Here is an 18,592-nt window from a genome sequence, read left to right as displayed (position 1 = left end):
CCTGCTGTGAAGAATTTCTGGAACAGCCCAATTTCCCCCAGATTATCTGGCCCTGGGGGAATGTAATCCAGTAATGTACTCAGTTAAACTTGGTCCAACAGTATATCAAATATTTATCCAGGCTCATATGACAGATATGAGCAAAGGGGTGGGGACCAGAGCCATATTAGGAGTTCAGGCTATATGGCACATTTGCTTCTAGGTTGTCTGTGTATGCTTACTGCATGATGTTTTCCTATTAAATCCTCCTTTATAAAGCCATATGAGGTGGCCTGCCAACCAGGGCAACATGTCTAGCTGTTTGATAGACCTAAAGCTATACTTTGAATCCTTGGGACAGTGTCCACAAGCAAATCTAAGACAGCAAAACCTAGGAAAATGGAGTCAGATCAGAAGAATCCCACTCTGAGGAAGCAGCATTTGAGTTAAGTCCTGAATGAAGAGGAACAAAGCATTATAGACACTGGGCCAAGGCCCTGAATGCCCAGGCCCTGAGACAGGGAGAAATGTAAAGTTTTGTTGCAGCCCAAACCCTCTCAGCGTGACTGGAGCAGAATGAAAAGTAAAGTGAGAGGTGAGTTTGTCAGGGTAGGCAGGGGCCAGTGCAGGTATGGTCTTGTGGGCCTTGGGAAGGAGTTTGGATTTTGTTCTTGGTAAAGTGAAACTATGGGAGAGGCTTAACTGGAAGAAGAACATGACCCAATTTGTGCTGTAAAAAGACCATTGTGGCTACTGTGGGAAGACCAGAAGGTGAGGGGAGCTGGAATAGAAATGGAGAGACCTTTCAGGAGGCATCCACTGTTTGAATCAAACTTACAATATCAGACTGGGAAGAACCCCCATGCCACCATCTGAGGCACAGGGCATGGTACAAGGAGAGAGGGCCACCAGCAAGAGCAGCTCCTGAACAAGAATCTCACCCTGGCTTCCCACACCCCATTTTGTAGCTAAGAAGCAAATGTTACCCAGCCTGAGACCTCACAAAGAGTCTGATGTGGCCCTGGGATGACTCCCCCAGAGATAGGTGCCTAGCTCATAGAACACAACTATCCATACTACTTCACCCAAAAGGAGACAGAGTAGAGATGAAGAAGTGAGGGGATGTGGTAGAAACATGAGAGAAACAGGAAAGCTATGAACACTTTTAGTGTTCTTAATCCTGAAATGAATACTTGCTGCCCAGTGCCACCAGCTTGTCCCCTCCCATCCCAGTCTGATTCAGTAGCTGAGTAGAAAACTATTGGAAGTTTCTTGGAGAATCATGGGTGCAACTGCTATAGTCCTTGAAACGAATGCCGGGCGGGGGTGAGGGGAGTAGCAGGACCGACAGCCCTAACAGCCTGCCCCAGCATGGCAGATGCACATTGTGGGAGTGCCAAGTCAGTGGGGGTGGTCAGGTTCTAGAGAGGGGTTGGAGCCTATCATGCATCCCAGCTGCAGGGGTGGTGAGAATTTTGGTGGCAAAAGCAAAAGCTCTAAGAGAGAGAGTGAATTTCGGCTGGTCCCCCAAATGGTCATGCTGCTTGCTTTTCTGGGAATCCCATTTCACCTTTGGACTAGGCATAGGCATATGGGCAGTGATTCCAAAATGAAATAGAGGCGATGAACTGATCAACCGGTGCTAATGAAAACACTCAACTACACGTCATGGGTTTTCAGCAATACCCCAGCCCCCATCCCGCTGAAGCCAAGGAACATGTGAATCACATAGCTCTGCATTCTTTTCTTTTTAATGTTTATTGTATTAAATTGAATATGCCTATTTATTTATTCATTCATTCATTTATTTATTTATGAGAGAGAGAAGGTAGGAGGGGCAGAGGGAGAGGAGAGAGAGAAAACCCCAAGGAGGCTCCACACCCAGCCCAGAGCCTGAGGCCACACTCCATCCCATCACCTGGAGACCATGACCCTGCCAGATGCTTAATTGACTAAGCTACACAGGCACCCCCAGCTCTGCATTCTGCTATGAAGAGCATTTGGTGAAGTATGGCTAAGAGCAGCCATCAAATAAATGTTTAAAATAAGCTAGGAGGATTGTGTGGAGGTAGATCACCTGGGCTGAGAAAGCTGTCACCTGGGTGAGCACTGGGGAACAATGAGGGATAGTGGGGCAGAGGAGTAGGGATCTGGGATGCAGCCCAGCGAGTTGCATGGTACACAATCTGTAAATCAATAATGGATATGCTGCATTGACTGTGCCAAGTTTTCAAGGTAAACAAGGCTCAGGGCTCCATGGCTAATTGCCTCTGTGGCCAGTATGTTTCATCTGGCAGGATCAGGGTGGGAGCAGAGACAGACACCCTGTGATAATGACTCATAGCTACGCTAGTGACATGCCTGAGAATGGAGCCACCTGAGAATGGCAGCAGTGGGGGAGGGCAGGTGAGCTTGGAGGGTACCTCAACCTAGTCTGGGCTAATCACAAGGCATTGCCGGCCAGCGTTTTTCTCTCCTCCAATCTAGGTGGGCTACACTGGAGGCCTAAGGTAACGAGTAGATGTCTGTAAAGATAAGCTTTCCCTTGTTTACTTTTGGGTTAGTCTGAGGTGAAGTTTCTGTGAAATGAAAGATAAATGACTGAATCCTTCTCTGTGTTTATAGGCCACTCTCACTTTCAGCATGGTCCCAAGTGAAAACACCCCTTCCTGCTCTTTTTATCATTGTATTTCGTTGCTCAAATGTTTGTATGTCTCTCTCTCACTCAACTGTGAGCTTCCTGAGGGTAGGCTGAGCCTAGTACTTTACCTGGCATATAGTTGATAATCAAAGTTATTGAATGAATACAGAATGAACTGTATTCTGGTCCAGAATTTTCTCAGGTTTTTCACCTTTATGCTGCTACTACAGACTGCTTCCAAGCAGAATTTCTCTCCCAACTTGAGCCTGAATCAAAGACAGAATAGAGTGTTCTTTTTTTTTTTTAAAGATTTTATTTTATTTATTCATGAGAGACACAGAGCGAGAGAGAGAGAGAGAGGCAGAGACACAGGCAGAGGGAGAAGCAGGATCCGTGCAGGGAGCCCGATGTGGGACTCGATCCCGGGTCTCCAGGATCATGCCCTGGGCTGCAGGTGACGCTAAACCGCTGCACCACCAGGGCTGCCCAGAATAGAGTATTCTTAAGAAAAACAAAACCCAGAGCCTCCAAACTGAACAGCAGACCAAGAATCTCTATGTGAGAGTTGGGCAGCCAGGCTACGACCTTGTACCTTGTACAGACCTTTTGGTCTTTTTCTTCTGCTTGCCCAGCTGTGAACAAACTCTTCCTATTATACCTGTATCACAGCTGGAACATCCAATCTCTACTTCATGAAATTCTGGGCAAGGATATCTAATCTTTGAGTATGAGTGCTCTCTTCTTCACTTATAGAAAAAAAAAAAAATCTTGTAGATTTCTACTAGTTAGTAGTTGTTTTTCTAGTATTGTTGACCTAACAAAACTCATAATTAAAAATCTGCTGTAGGGATCCCTAGATGGCTCAGTGGTTTAGTGCCTGCCTTTGGCTCAGGGCGTGATCCTGGAGTTCTGAGATTGAGTCCCACATCGGGCTCCCTGCATGGAGCCTGCTTCTCCCTCTGCCTGTGTCTCTGCCTCTCTCTCTCTCTCTGTGTCTCTCATGGATAAATAAATAAAATCTTTAAAAAATAAAAAAATAAAAATCTACTATAAATTCTCCAGTGATTTTTTAAAAGATTTATTTATTTGAGAGAGAGAGTGTGTGTGTGTGTGTGAGAGAGAGAGAGGTTGAGAGAGAGCGTGCGCGCACAAGAGGGGGGAGGGCCAGAGGGAGTAGCAGACTCCCCACTGAGTGAGGAGCCCGATGCAGGGCTTAACTGACTGAGCCATCCAGGTGTTCCTTCTCCAACGATTTTTAAATACATTTGTATTTTATTAATCATGTCATTTCTATATTTATTAGATTGTCACATATCTGTGTGTGACATTGTTTATTCAGCCTACAGCCAAAGGCTTAGTGATTATGTGGGTTTTCAGAAGCCTTGCAATGATTCCTTGCCCTAAGGTTAGGATACAACATGCTACAAAAGAGAAGATAGCTTGATCACCAGGTACAGCTTGACCCCCAGCTCAGGAGATCCCCATTTATATAGAATCCTAAGAAAACAAGGGAGATTCCCTTTCTTAACCTCTCAATTTTTCTTTCAGTGTCAGCTCTGAGTCTCTCAAACCTAGGAAGACATTCTCTCAAAATCTCCAAATAAACATTTAGTAATTCTAGTAGTTCTCAGAGTTCAAAGATCTTTGGCTTTGACTACTAGAAAACAAAACAAAACATGGAGAACTTTCAAATATAGGAAAGTTCCATGTCCTTAAAAGAATCCTGGATGTCATCAAGCATGTCCATGAGAACTTTTTGGCTCTACCTACCATTTGTCTCCTTAGAAGCTGCATCTGTTTTGACCCAGCTTTTTTGATATATTTTAAATTCCAGATGTTACCCTTGGCCCATTCAATGTTACTGGCTTGCTATCTCTTAATCTAAACACTTGGTGTCGGGCAGCCCGGGTGGCTCAGCGGTTTGGCGCCACCTTCGGTCCAGAGCCTGATCCTGGAGACCTGGGATCGAGTCCCACATCGGGCTCCCTGTGTGGAGCCTGTTTCTCCTTCTGCCTGTGTCTCTGCCTCTCTCTCTCTCTGCGTCTCTCGTGAATAAATGAATAAAATCTTAAAAAAAAATAAAAAATAAATAAAAAATAAAAAATAAACACTTGGTGTCTTGGCCAAGGTTTAGTTTCAAAGAGTAGAATGCGTTCTAGCTAGCTTATGCAGAAAGTACCTAATTTAGAATATTTAAAAATTTCCAGCACTGTGGGAAGGCTTGAAGAGACAGAATCTAGAAGACTCAGCATTCAGGAACAATTCCCAGATCCACATTGAGGAAATGGGCCACCAGGGGCTCTGCTGCATTGGGAGGCTGCCAGCCCATCCCAGCTCTAGAACTTTTGCTAAGACCAACAGAGCAAGATGGGACCTCTTAATCTGCCACCTTCCCCACTGAGTTTTGAATTCAGATATCACTTGCGCATTTACGATTGGTCAGATGGGAATCAGAGTCAGAGCCCTAGATGCCATGGGAAAGGAGTTTTTAGGTTTCTTGCTTCTACAGTGCGAGGAGGCACCCTAGAAGAGGCTGAAACAGATACACAGGGACACAATGCACAGCATCCATTGCACCTGGTCACACTTCACCTTGACTCTACCTCCATTGGAAATCTTAGTATCCTACCCAGATTTTCTGGTACCTTGTTAATCCAGTGAACTGTGGATTCATCAGTACCACCTGAGACCTTTTAGAAATGCTTTTAGAAATCTTACACCTTATTCCTATTTAATGAGAATCCCCAGGTAATTTGCATGAGTATTAAAGCTTGAGAAGTACTGGCCAGACACTGGTTCTCTAACTTGGCTCTACATTGGAATCATTGGTGGAGATTTAAAAATCACTGATCCCTGCTTCCCACTCCTAGTGATTCTGATTTTGTTGGTCTGGGGTACAGTCAGAGCACCAGGATTTTAAAAATCTAATATGCAGTAAAAAAAAAAAAAATCCAGAAAACTACTAACCTAGGAAAAGAGAAACACTTTGTGCTTTGGCCACAGTACTGAGCACTGGTCTCACAGAGACTGGATGCTAATACCCCTTCTCTTAGCCTGCTAAAGGTCTCAAGCAATCTATAGAGCTATATTACTTTCCAAAGACTCGCTATTCAGTTAGAGCATGAATACGAGAATGGTACTAAATACTAAAGTTTCCACATAGCCATGAGAAGTACAGTCCAAGGCAAGGGAGTTGCAAATTGGATTACACCCTTTTTTTAAAAGTCTCCTGCTTAGATACTTAACCCAATACCCACCAACATTACATATGTCCCTGAAGTGGCCTCTGTAATGAATTGGATATTTATGACATACTGTTTCATCATGCATACAAAGCCTTTCAGATTGGTCATATTCCTAAGAATATGTATTGTGCAAAAAAAAAAAAACAAAAACAAAACAAAACAAAAAAGAATATGTATTGTGTATATGCATGCATATTGGATTAGAACAATTTCTGTTATGTTGACACTCTTGGGCTCCATGTCTTGGGGCCTAGTGTGGTCCACTGTATTCTACAGCAGTTAATCCCTTGACGTAGCTTCAAGATAGACCCACACTGTAACAAAAAATTTTAAACATAATGGCATTCAAGAATATTATGTGTTACAGGATATGTATATGGACATAGGATCTTATCTAGGCTATTTGCTCAAAAATATTTTCCAGCTTTGGGTACATTTGCTTTTTCATTCAAAGCTGGATAGATCCCTCCTACAAAGACTAGAAGTAGAGCTACAGAAGTGAACAGTGTTGTTCATTTCCCAAAGCGTATATGCATTCTTCCTCCACCTTTCTGGCATTCACATTGCCATGTCCTCTATAGTCCAAAATGAGACCACTTTTTATTAGATAAAATTTTTTTATTTTTGACAAAACTTGAGTGTCCCCACCACCCTCCAGCTGCTCTTATACATTGTTATTAGCAAGAATTGGAAAAGTGTTAATATTTCACAATGGACTATGATACCTAAGCTAGTTTATTGGGTAAAATGAACAAATAGTATCAAAATCCTTCTGGATGACTAGTTACCAGGTACTATTTAGTGACAGAAGCCTGGTTTCCAAAAAGTTCTACCATTGGCATCTCTAAAGAGGAAAGAAATAAAAAAGGCAAGGGTAAGATTTCAGAATGGGAAGAGGGGAGAAAAGTGAAACTTAGAGAATAGTTAGTAGATGAAACCATAAAATTGTAAAAAGAAAAAAATAGTCTTAATGAATCTGAGGCTGGGAATCTAGGTTAGGCATACCTAACCAAATCACTATGGCTGCAAATATTCTCTGCCCTCATCTGGACCCACAGAGCATGACACACACAGGTTCCCTGACTGTGTATAACCCATCCTTCCCCATTACACACTGACATCTGCAAATCTCCTGTGCTCTGAGTTCAGTCTTTTGATCATCAAGGTATTGGATGGTGTGGTTGCCTTCCTGCTGTGGTCTGGTAACTAGCAACTCACTTTCCAGTTCCCCATTGTCATTCTATTTGGTGTTTAGATAACTGAACTTAAAGCTTTCAGTGCTTGAAGAATGAAGAAACTCTTTAGAAAAAGGGACTTTAAAGACAAAACTACAAAATGCCATGCTAACTAAAGCTGGTTTACTGTATGCATTTAAGAGAAGGGCTCTGTCCACTTGACATACTACCATGGCTTTATCTGAGATAAGTGTTTAGTTAGGGTCTGGCCCCAGGGACCCAGATTGCAGAGGGACAAGCAGCCTGAGAGAAAAGCCACTGCAAGTGACCCAGGAGTCTGCCAGAGTGGACCCAGCTCCACAGCACACCTGGGTGTCATGGTTAATTTCATGTGTCAATATGACTACACCATTGCACCCAGTTTTTTGTCAAACACCAGCCTAGATGTCATGGTGAGATATATTTTAGATGAGATTAATATTTGAAGCAATAGACTTTCAGTAAAGTAAATTATTCTTCATAATGTGGATGGTCCTCATCCAATCAATTAAAGGCCATAAGAGAAAAGACTGAGAGCAAGGTCTCCCAAGGAAGAAGGAATTCTACCTCTAAACTGTCTTGTGACTGCAACATCAATTCTTCCCTGAGTCTCCAGCCTGCCAGCCTGCCCTAAAAATTTCAGACTGGCCAGCCTCTACCATCACATGAGTCAGTTCTTAAAATCTGAGTCTCTCTCTCTCTCACTCTCCCCATCTCTACATACACATACACACTCACATCCTATTGGTTCAGTTTCTCTGGAGAACTCTGGGTGATACAGGAGGTGACTCCCCCACCAGATGAAGTTTTCCGCATTACACACATCTGGCATGCTAGTGGGCTTTATGCTTTTAAAAAAAGGAGAAATGGATCATTAAGGGGAAAAGCATGACACAGAGGCCCTGCAGCTCTCTTAGGAGCAACCCCGCTGAAATGAGTTTCCCTGCTGTCTAGAAGGGAGACAAACATGATGAAGAGTCATTTAGAAGGTCTCCATGAACGTGGGCAGGCAGTGAGTGGGCAGTGGGCAGCAGCAGCAGCAGCCTATGGAGCAGGACCGCGTGAGCAGGTGCAGGTCTGAGCAGGGCCCAGTGTCCCTCTAGCCCTTTCATTCTTCAAGCTAGACAGGAAAGAAAAAACTAGAACTACAAACTGGCCACGCCTAGGGGGCGTTGGGACTATACCAGTGAGCATCCCAGGAGTATTTGCCCAAAACTTCTTGTTAGCAGCATTGAGCCTTGAGTCTTGTAACACTACCATCAATGGAACTTTACTCTGAGATCACTTGCTAGGAGAGTTTGTATGTGCGAATTATATCTGTCTGGTACCATATTGATTGACAATACTCTGCTACAAAGGAGCTACTTACAAATTCATTGTTGTGAGATTGGCTAGAAAAATGGACCCAGGTTCTCAGCAATACACTCTCCCTCTGGGTTAAGCAGAGTTGCGTCAGTTTCTTGTGACTTCTCAGAGACTTTAAAACAAATGTGCTTTATGAGCCTCTAGGAGATTCCAGGCCTAGAGCGAGCTGGGTTTCTAAATTTACTTGTTCTCAGCTTCAAGGGGAATCATTTGCAAATAGTGTTTCATAGAACACATGAGATAATTGTAAAGTGATCTCCTTTTATTTTTAAAAATATTTTATTTATTTATTCATGAGAGAGGCAGAGACATAGACAGAGGGAGAAACAGGCTCCCTGCTGTGCTAAAAGCACCTTTTAAAGATGCTTTTCCTATTACCCCACAGCTTTCTGCACTTTTGCTTAACAGAACAAATCCCTTATTCTGATGTGAAAGGCTCTTTGCGATCTAGTACCCTCCATGTTTCCCACACTTTCTGTGTGGCGATGGCCTTCTGTAGCCAAACTCCCCATTTCTGGAACCCATCAAGACCCAGCCCATCTTTCATTCACTAAAGAAGGCTTTGTTGGGTTGCTGTGACAATAAAGACCTATGTCCACAGGTCCTGTCCTAGTGTGTGTGCACAAAGAGCATTCTGGATTTAAATAAGAAATACAGAGAACCACTAGGTTCTTTGAGGCCCTTACACCCCCGAGAAATGTAATCTGAACTAAGAACTAGTTGTAAGAGCTGGGGTTTATATTGAAAGGATTTTTCTGAAAGTTTCCCTCTTTATGGTTTAGGTTATTTATATGCTTTGGTTATGCAGAGGACCAATTATAGTTTCCTCATTTAACCACACAGCAAAGCAAAGCAAAATAAAACAACAACAACAAAAAAAGAGTCTCTGGTCTCTCCATAAGCTGAGAAATACATCCAAATGCCTGTCCAGAATGGTACCATGTGTTACTACGGTTCTACAGTTCAAAAGTCTCCTGCTGGAGAGAACACTCTCTGCCATCCTCTAAGAACCCTTAGTTGGGAGTAGTTTCTGCTCCTCCCTGCTGAGCTGAGCTGCTCCTCCCTGCTGAGCTGAGCTGAGCTGCTGTTACACATTCAAGTTCCTGGTATGTTTGGCCTTTAAACTAAAAAAACAAAACAAAACAAAATTCTGAGGCTTATAGGAGGCCAGAGCTATGTATAAAAAATGCCCTTTTTCCTTCCTTATTTTTCAGAACTAAAGTCGAAGTTTTGCTATTAACCATCACTTTTCCTTGGGACACCTGGAGTGGTTCAGTTGGTTAAGCAGTTGAGTGTCTGCCATCCGCTCAGATCATGATCTCAGGTCCTAGGATCAAGTCCTACATCAGGCTCTCTGCTTAGCAGGGAGTCTTCTTCTCCCTCTTACTCTCTGTGCTCTACCCGCCCCACCCCCACCCCTCAAATAAATAAATAAAACCTTTTAAAAAATACAACCAACATTTTTCTGCCCTAATTTAACAAAGAATGAGATGGTCATCAAGGAGGTGGCCAAAGCCACACTTCTCCATCTCGCAGTCTGGCTTTTCCAAGTCCTGCCAGTTCTCCCAGAATAGACTGGTAAATAAAGGCATGGTTCCTCCACGTGCCCCCACCCCCCACACTTGTAGCCAAGTGACAACCACATCTACCTTCAGGAAAGCAGATACAGATCAGAATAACTATTGGCCTCTCTGAGTGAAGCTGGGGATGGTCAGGTGACTGCCACTCTCTTGAAAACACAATCACCAAGCCAACAGGAAGTTTATTGTAAGCACACACTACCTGCTTCTGGAATTCAGGCCCTGCAAGGAAGCTACTTTCAAAGCAAAAGGAGGAAGCTGCAGAGCATTGGCAAAGGGCAAGTAAGGAAACACCTTTTTACCTTCAAGTGTGGCCGCAGGAGTGGGAGCCAGTGTTCCTATGACCTCTGGCCATCCACATCAGAATGCATGCAGTTGTTAGAGGAAGGGTTAGAGAAAGGTGGGATGGCACTGGCCCTTCCCTCAGCAACTCCTTCCCTTGAGGTTCTCCAAACTCAGCACTCAGAGGGCAGAAGTCCCTATGGTCTCAGCTAGAGAACAAGTCCAAGTGAACACTGCTCCCTCAAGTCATTCAATTATTCACTTCTTGTCACTTAACCAATATTTACCCAGAGCCTTGACTGGGCACCTGACTGGGCACAGGTGCTGAGGATGGCCACTAGCCAGAGGGCCTGCACCCAGGGTTGGGGACAGCATCATCCATGGAGATACAGGAGACCAGACAGGACGTTGCCAAGGAAGAGTCAACACGCTAGGGTTAGCCACGCAAAGAGGTGAAGATGGAGAGCCAAGTGACCTTGGGGTTGGAAGGGACTGTCAAGATTATCCCTTGACTTCTTCATATTCTAAGTACCAATGCTGTTTCTATCATACCCAGGAAAATGCACTGACTGACTCATGATGGAAAGTGTGAACACTGAATTATTTTTCTAGTTCTGGATCAGCACTGACTCAACTCCTTTTTACCAGCCCTATCTATGGCCGACTGCATTAATTTTAAAGAAAATTAATGAGAATTAGCCTATAATCATAAAATGGAGGCAGAGAGGGTGTTTATTTTTCCTGCTGTGCACATGCAAAGATAAGCAAGAATTTAATAATGTCCCTGATACCATTAGTGCCTTGGCTGGATCAAAAGAAATGTACAAGTGATAGAAAGAGAAGGGGTAGGGAGGAAGAGGAGAAAGAAATAGAGCTTATGAAGAGAGAAGTCAGGAGATTGCCAGAGTGATTCAGTGTGATTGTGGTTTAAGCAAGATTAGAATTTACTAATGCTGTCTCCTGGGCCTCTCATAATCACTGTGCCAAAGGTTATAAATCTTTCTGAAAACAGCTGAGTAAAGATAATAGCCACTTGTTTCCCAAATCTAAGCAACCAAGCGTCAGAATGTGGAAGCCAGGAATTATGCAACATGCCCGAAGAGGTTATCAAAATTATAACCGAAAGACATTATATTTTCTATTTTTACACTTTGGCCCTTGAGAGAATAAAAAGCCTTAGAACTGGAGGCTCCCAAAACAGCCATCTTAAAATTGGCATTTAGCTAGAAATTTCTTTTATTGTATATTTAAAGATATCCTAGGAAGGAAATTTCACAGCTTCCTGGATCAATCACCTCATTGTTCAATCACCTCCTTAACTTTCCCTAAATCTGCTCTCCTGAGTTTATTTATATGCTCTGATTTTGTGATCAGGAGTGCTACATTATTTTCACAATTCAGCATCAAGGTGTAACAGCCCTCAATTGGCAACACAAGCCTCTCAAGCAGTGGAATTTGCAGGATTTGGTGGTACAGGTGAATCTGGGAAGGGACTTGACACAATCCTGGCTAACTGAGCCAGTGGATGGAACTGTCTTTGTCAACAGCACATAGCAGAACTCTTGCCTTGAGCTGTAGTGAGTCCTCCTGTTCAGGAATCTTTCATGTTGTTTCTTCTCTTTTATTAGTTTCCACTGTATTTTTAAAAATATTCTATTTATTATTTGAGAGAGAGAGACAGAGAGAGAGAGTGTGTGTGTGTATGAGCTGGGGCAGGGGCAGAGTGAGACAGAGAAGCAGACTCCCCCTGAGCAGGGAGCCCAATGTGGGGCTCAATCCCAGGACCCTGAGATCATGACCTGATCTGAAGGCAGACACTTAACCTACTGAGCCACTCAGGTGCTGCTGCACTATATTTTTAATGTCCAGAGTGTTTTAAAATCTCTGTTGAACAGGAAAGGGCAAGACAGTCACAGGCCATCTTTTTCTTTAGTGCAGCCTTTGCTTCTCAGGCTACACCAATAAAGAGAAAATTAATGGCCCTGGTTACATATAGCCCAAGAAATTGACCTGCTAAAGCCCACCCAGTCTTCCTGGAACTCCAGCTCCACTGTTGGCCATGCTAAGGCCCAGAGTTCTTCCTCTCTTCTGTATTACAAATTTGTTGTTTTGTTTGCCAAGGATCCATCCTCTCATCAGCTGATAGAAAATTCTAATTTCCCCTATGATCTCACCCCTCTCCCATCCACTGAAGCTGTCTTGGAGGCCTGTTGACCAGGGAGGCCCTGCCCTTCTCTAGCTGAGAATGGACTCATAATCCAAGCTAGGTCAAAGATCCCTTTCTCAACTTTGACAGTGTAACTCCAGGAAAATCAATGATAGAGGTGGTTCTGTCCTGATGACTTATCTCTAAAAGACTATCCACAGGGGCCTGCTTTCTAGATTTCCCCAAAGCTGCTGGTAGCTCCTGTACTTTCAGAGACTTAATTGCTCAACTTTTCCTTTAATTCTGTGAACCTTCCAACAACAGTACAGCTTTTAAGAATTTCTCCTAAAATGATTAGAGTGGTTCCCGCAGCTTACCACAGAAGAATCCTGACTGATATATTCTCCCAACACCTTGGGATCAGTGACCCTAAGATAGCACAAGCCATGAAATCTAGAGACCCTGGAAAGACAGATCTATCATTCTCTGGCCATACATTACACCTCCTCTAGTTTCTCAAAGACCTGGAGACCCTACCAGGGTAATGCTGCAGACTCACATTTGCTCCACTCCAGACTCTGATACTTCTGGACACTTCTAACCCCTGGGTCTCCTGTGGGAACAATCACTGTCTACTGCACTGATTGTCCTTGTTCACATTGCCTCAAGTAGGATGTACTCTAAGAATCACTGTATTTTTCACCTCTAGAATGACCGACCCTACAGCTCTTTCAGGTTAATGGTTATGTCTTTGGGGAATTTGGGACAAGCCTCTAAGAGCTCACATGAGAAGCAATTCTAAGAGTGCTTGCATGTGATATGAGGGTCAGGTCCTAAAGAGAGTGGCAAGGCAAATCACCCTATATAGTAGGATATTCTGCATCAGTAGAAAAACAAAAACAAAAACAAATGAAACCAAGGAAGCTGTCTTTGAGCTGAAATTTTAAAAACCCCAATATATGGGGTGGTTTTTTTTTGCTTTTTATTACATAAAATTTCAAACATATACAAAGGTAGACAAAATAGCACAATGAAGCCCCAGACTCACATGCTCCAGCTTCAACAGCCTTTAACTCATGGTCAATCTTTTTCCAACTATACCTTTACTCAATTCCAGCCTTTCCTGCCAGATTACTTTGAAGCAAATTTCAGACTTTATAGTATTCCACCCACAAATATTTCAATGTATGTGCGTATCTCTTAAACAGAACTATAATACTATTATTATTGCATCTAAAAACTAATTCCTCAGTATCATTACATTGAATTCAGATTTCCCTGATTTCTCAACCCCTTCCCATTTTTTTTGTTTGTATGTTTTAACAATATCCAAATAAGGTATGATGTCTAGGGTCCCCAAGACCACTCTTGGGTTCAGTGATTCATTAGGAGGACTCACAGGACTCAGCATATGGTCATACTCATAGCTATGATTTATTACAAAGAAAAGACACAAAGCAAAATCAACAAAGGGAAAAGGCATATGAAGTCCAGAGGAAATCAGAAGGAAGCTTTCAAAAGTCCTTTCTCCAAGGAGTCACCCACAATGCACTTCATTCCTCTAACATCAAATTATAACAACACATGTGAAGTGTTGTCTGCCAGGGAAACTCATTAGAGACTCTGTGTCCATGGTTTTTACTCAGGGCTAATCATATAGGAACCCAGTGCCTAGCATATACCAAAATTTTGGACTCCCAATAGGAAAGCAGGTATTTAGCACAAATTACATTGTTTTTACAGTTTACACACAGTGAGCCATTCTTATTAATTAGGGAATGGTGCGAACCCTCCCTAGCAAGTTCCCAGATGCCAGTCAAGGGCCATCCTTGTAAGTAGGCCTTTGTAAGGGTAGCAGTCTTAGGCCTGCTAAGTTCACTTCTGTCTCCACAGTTACATACATTGCAACTGGTCAATATCTCTTAAATCTCTTTCAATCTACAGGATTCCCTCCATCTCTTTTTACCTCTTGTAATTTATTTGTTGTTTCTCATAGTTCAGATTATGCTTATTGCATCCTTGTGGAGTTATTGAAATATTCCTCTGCCCTTTGCCTTTCCCATGAACTTGTAGTTATCTGTAGATTTGATCCCACTTAGTTTGATTTTTAACATTTCTTTGGTAGCTGGGTGACTCAATAAGTAGTAGTGTGTACTTCTATGAGGTGGTATATTACATCTGGCTGGCTGTCTATTGTCATGCCACTGCCTTGGCTCAAGGCTTTATGTCCATTAATTTATCACAGGTACAAAATGGCAGAATTTGAATTCTATCATTACTTCTTCATTAGTAGAATACTTCTATAAAGAGAAGCCTCTCTCATCATGTTTGTACTGAAATGGCATAGTTTGTAATGAAATGCTTGATTTGTTCTCTCACTTTTTGCAGTTTTATTTTATTTTATTTTTATTTTTATTTTTATTTTTTTGCTTTTTGCAGTTTTAAACTAAGGTTCTCTAAAATCCTCCAACGAACATATTTTTGAGATATCTTTTGCAATTATGGATTTAAATACATTTGATGATTTTCAATCCTGTTAATGCTCTTACTGTCCCAAGTTTTCCCAGAGGTGGTAGCCTCTGCAGCCTCTACTAGTCTTTGAGAGCTATCTTATTTTCTTATAGAACAAGTTATTCTAAGATCATCTTGCACATATCTTGCCCAAATCTGGAATGAGTTGTTTTTCCAAGAATGCCTAGTTCCTTTAAGTGAAAATTGATATTTAAAGATGTGGGTGCTAGGGTACCAAAATATTCTTAAATTTAAAATAAAGATGTAAGGGTGGCTGGGAATTCAGTCTGTTAAGCATCTGACTCTTGGTTTCTTCTCAGGCCATGACCTCAGGGTGCTGGGATCAAGCTGTACATCCCAGCTCCATGCTTGGTGGGGAGTCTGCTTGAGGATTCTCTTTCTCTTTGTCCCTCTGCCCCTCCCCTGACTTGTGCATGTGTGCACTTTCTCTCTCTCTCTCAAAAATGAATAAATACATCTTTTTTAAAAAGATGCAAAATAGAGAGAGCATGGTATGTTTTAAAAGTGGGAAAATAATAACTATTTTTATTAGCTGAATTTGCATAACGAAGCTCTGGAATAATTTATAAGGAACTAATAAAAGTGGTATCTTTGAGGGGTTGAAGGAGGGGGTGATGGGAAGATTTTTTTTAAAATCCCATTTGAAACTTTTAAATACCACAAAGAGAATACAGATGTATACACTGTTCATAAGTCAGACACAGTCAACACTGAAACAGGTTACTTTCTCCTCTGACAAACATCAGATGAAATTATAGGCCTGAGTTGGGGGGATCATTTTGAGTGACAAATACATGTCTTTAAATACTAACATCACACTCAACACAGCAGGAAGTCTCAACTAAGAATAGTGATCAGGGATCAAGACCGACTGCAAAGATTCTCAACCCCCGCTACACAGTGAAATCACTTGAGTAAGAAGTAAAACAATCTCGGTTTGCAGATGATATGATCTTATAGGTAGCAAAGCCTTAAGATTAGTGCACACTCGCGTGCACACACACACACACCTGTTAGACCTAAATGAATCAAAGTAGCAAGATATGAAGTCAACACAGTTGCATTTCTATACACACAGTAAATAATCCGAAAAGAAAATTATTTAAAAATTCTACTTAAATAGCATGAAAAGAATACAATAGTTAGGAGTTAATTAAGAAAGTTAAATACTTGTGTGGTAAAAACTATAGAGGCACCTCGGTGGTTCAGTTGGTTAAGTGTCTGCCTTTGGCTCAGGTTATGATCTCTGGGTCCTGGGATCCAGCCCCACATCTGGCTTCCTGCCCAGCAGGGAGTCTGCTTCTCCCTCTATCTCTTTCTCTCTCTCCTTCTGCCCCTCCCCACTACTCATTCTCTCTCTCTCTCTCAAATAAATTAATTAATTAAATCTTTTTAAAAGCTACAAAACATTATTGAAAGAAAGTAAAGAAGACACAGATAGAAACACATCCATATTCATGGATTGGAAGACTTAAAATATTAAAATGTCAATACTACCCAAAGTGATCCACATATTCAATGTAATCTCTATCAAAATTCCAGTGACATGGGGGATCCCTGGGTGGCTCGGCAGTTTGGCATCTGCCTTCCACCCAAGGTGTGATCCTGGAGACCCAGGATCGAGTCCCGCATCGGGCTCCCTGCATGGAACCTGCTTCTCCCTTTGCCTATGTCTCTGCCATTCTCTCTCTCTCTCTCTCTCTCCCTCTCTCTCATGAATAAGTGAATAAAATCTTTAAAAAAATTCCAGTGACAGTTTGTGCAAAAATAGAAAAACACATCCTAAAATTCATATGGAATCTCAAGCAACCATGAAAAGTCAAAACAATCTTGAAAAAGAAGTACAAAGCTGGATTACTCACACTTCTTGATTTCAAAACTTACTACAAAGCTACAGTAATCAAAAACAATATGGTACTCAAATAATGATAGACATATAGACCAACAGAATAGAATAGGCAGACAAGAAATAAACTCTTTCATATGTTGTTAAATGGTTTCTGATGCATCAAAAAATACCATCAAGAGAATAAAAAGACACCACACAGAATGGGAGAAAATATGTGCAAATCCCATAACTGACAAAGAGTTATTATCCAGAGTATATAGAGACCTTTAAAATTCAACAGCCAAGGGAACCCTGGGTGGCGCAGCAGTTTAGCGCCTGCCTTTGGCCCAGGGTGCGATCCTGGAGATCCGGGATCGAATCCCACGTTGGGCTCCTGGTGCATGGAGCCTGCTTCTCCCTCTGCCTGTGTCTCTGCCTCTCTCTCTCTCTCTCTGTGACTATCATAAATAAATAAAAAAAATTAAAAAAAAATTCAACAGCCAAAACCAAACAACCTGACTAAAAAATAAGCAAAGGATTTGAATAGATATTTTTCCTAAAACGATAGACAAATGCCCAGTAAGCACATCAAAATATGGTTGACATCACTATCATTAGAGAAATGCAAACCAAAACTACAATAGGATATCACTTCATACCCATTAATATAGCTACTACCAAAAACCCAGAAAATAATGAGTGTTGACAAGGATGAGGAGAAATTAGAACCCTTATGTACTATCAATGAAAATGTAAATTGGTGTAGCCATAAGGAAAACAGTATGGACTTTCCTCCAGAAATTAAAATAGAATTACCATATGATCCAGCAATTCCACTTCTGGCTACATATGCAAAAGAACTGGAAGCAGGGTCTCAAAGAGATTTTAGTACACCCAGGTTCATAGAAGCATTATTCACTATAGCTAAAATTGAAAGCAACCCAAGTGTCCAATGACAGATGACTGGATAAGCAAAATATGTTATATACATATAATGGAGCATTATTCAGCCTTAAGAAGGAAAAGGATTCTGGCACATGCTAACCACATGGATGAACCTTGAGGATATTATGCTAGTTGAAATAAGCCAGGGATTTCCTGCTTGGCTTAGCGGTTGAGAGTCTGCCTTTGGCTCAGGGCATGATCCTGGAGTCCTGGGATCGAGTCCCGCATTAGGCTTCCTGCATGGAGCCCGCTTCTCCCTCTGCCTATGTCTCTGCCTCTCTCTCTGGGTCTCTCATGAATAAATAAACAAAATCTTAAAAAAAAAAGCCAGTAATAAAAGACAAGTTATTCTACTTATATGAGGTACTTAGAAGATTCAAAATCGTAGAGACAGGAAATAGAATGATGGTTTCCTGGGGCTGGGGTAAAGGGTGAGAGTTGTCGTTACACGGGTATAGATTTTTAGTTTTACAGATGAAAAGAATTTTAGAGATGGATGGTGGTGATGATTGCACAACATTATGAATATATTGAATGCCACTGAACTATAGCCTTAAAAGTGGTTAAGATCGTAAATTTTATGTTATGTGTATTTTACCTCAATTTTTTTAATTGGAAAAAAAATCACTTGGGAGCTCTTAACCTGAAGCCCAGGCTGCACCTCTGACCAATTAATTATACCAGATTTTCTGAGGGTAGGATCCAGGCATCTGTATTTTTTCTAAGCTCCTCTAATAATTCAAGTGGTTAAAGTTGAATCCCTGCACACTAAAGGTAGTCGATGTCACTTCTCCCTTCTCAAGTTCTTTAGGAACAACACTGTGTGAAATGTGTA

This window comes from Canis lupus, chromosome 12, assembly GCF_048164855.1.
Source record: "Canis lupus baileyi chromosome 12, mCanLup2.hap1, whole genome shotgun sequence".
NCBI lineage: Eukaryota > Metazoa > Chordata > Mammalia > Carnivora > Canidae > Canis > Canis lupus.
The sequence above is the reverse complement of the archived record's forward strand: the minus strand, read 5'-3'. Positions refer to the sequence as shown.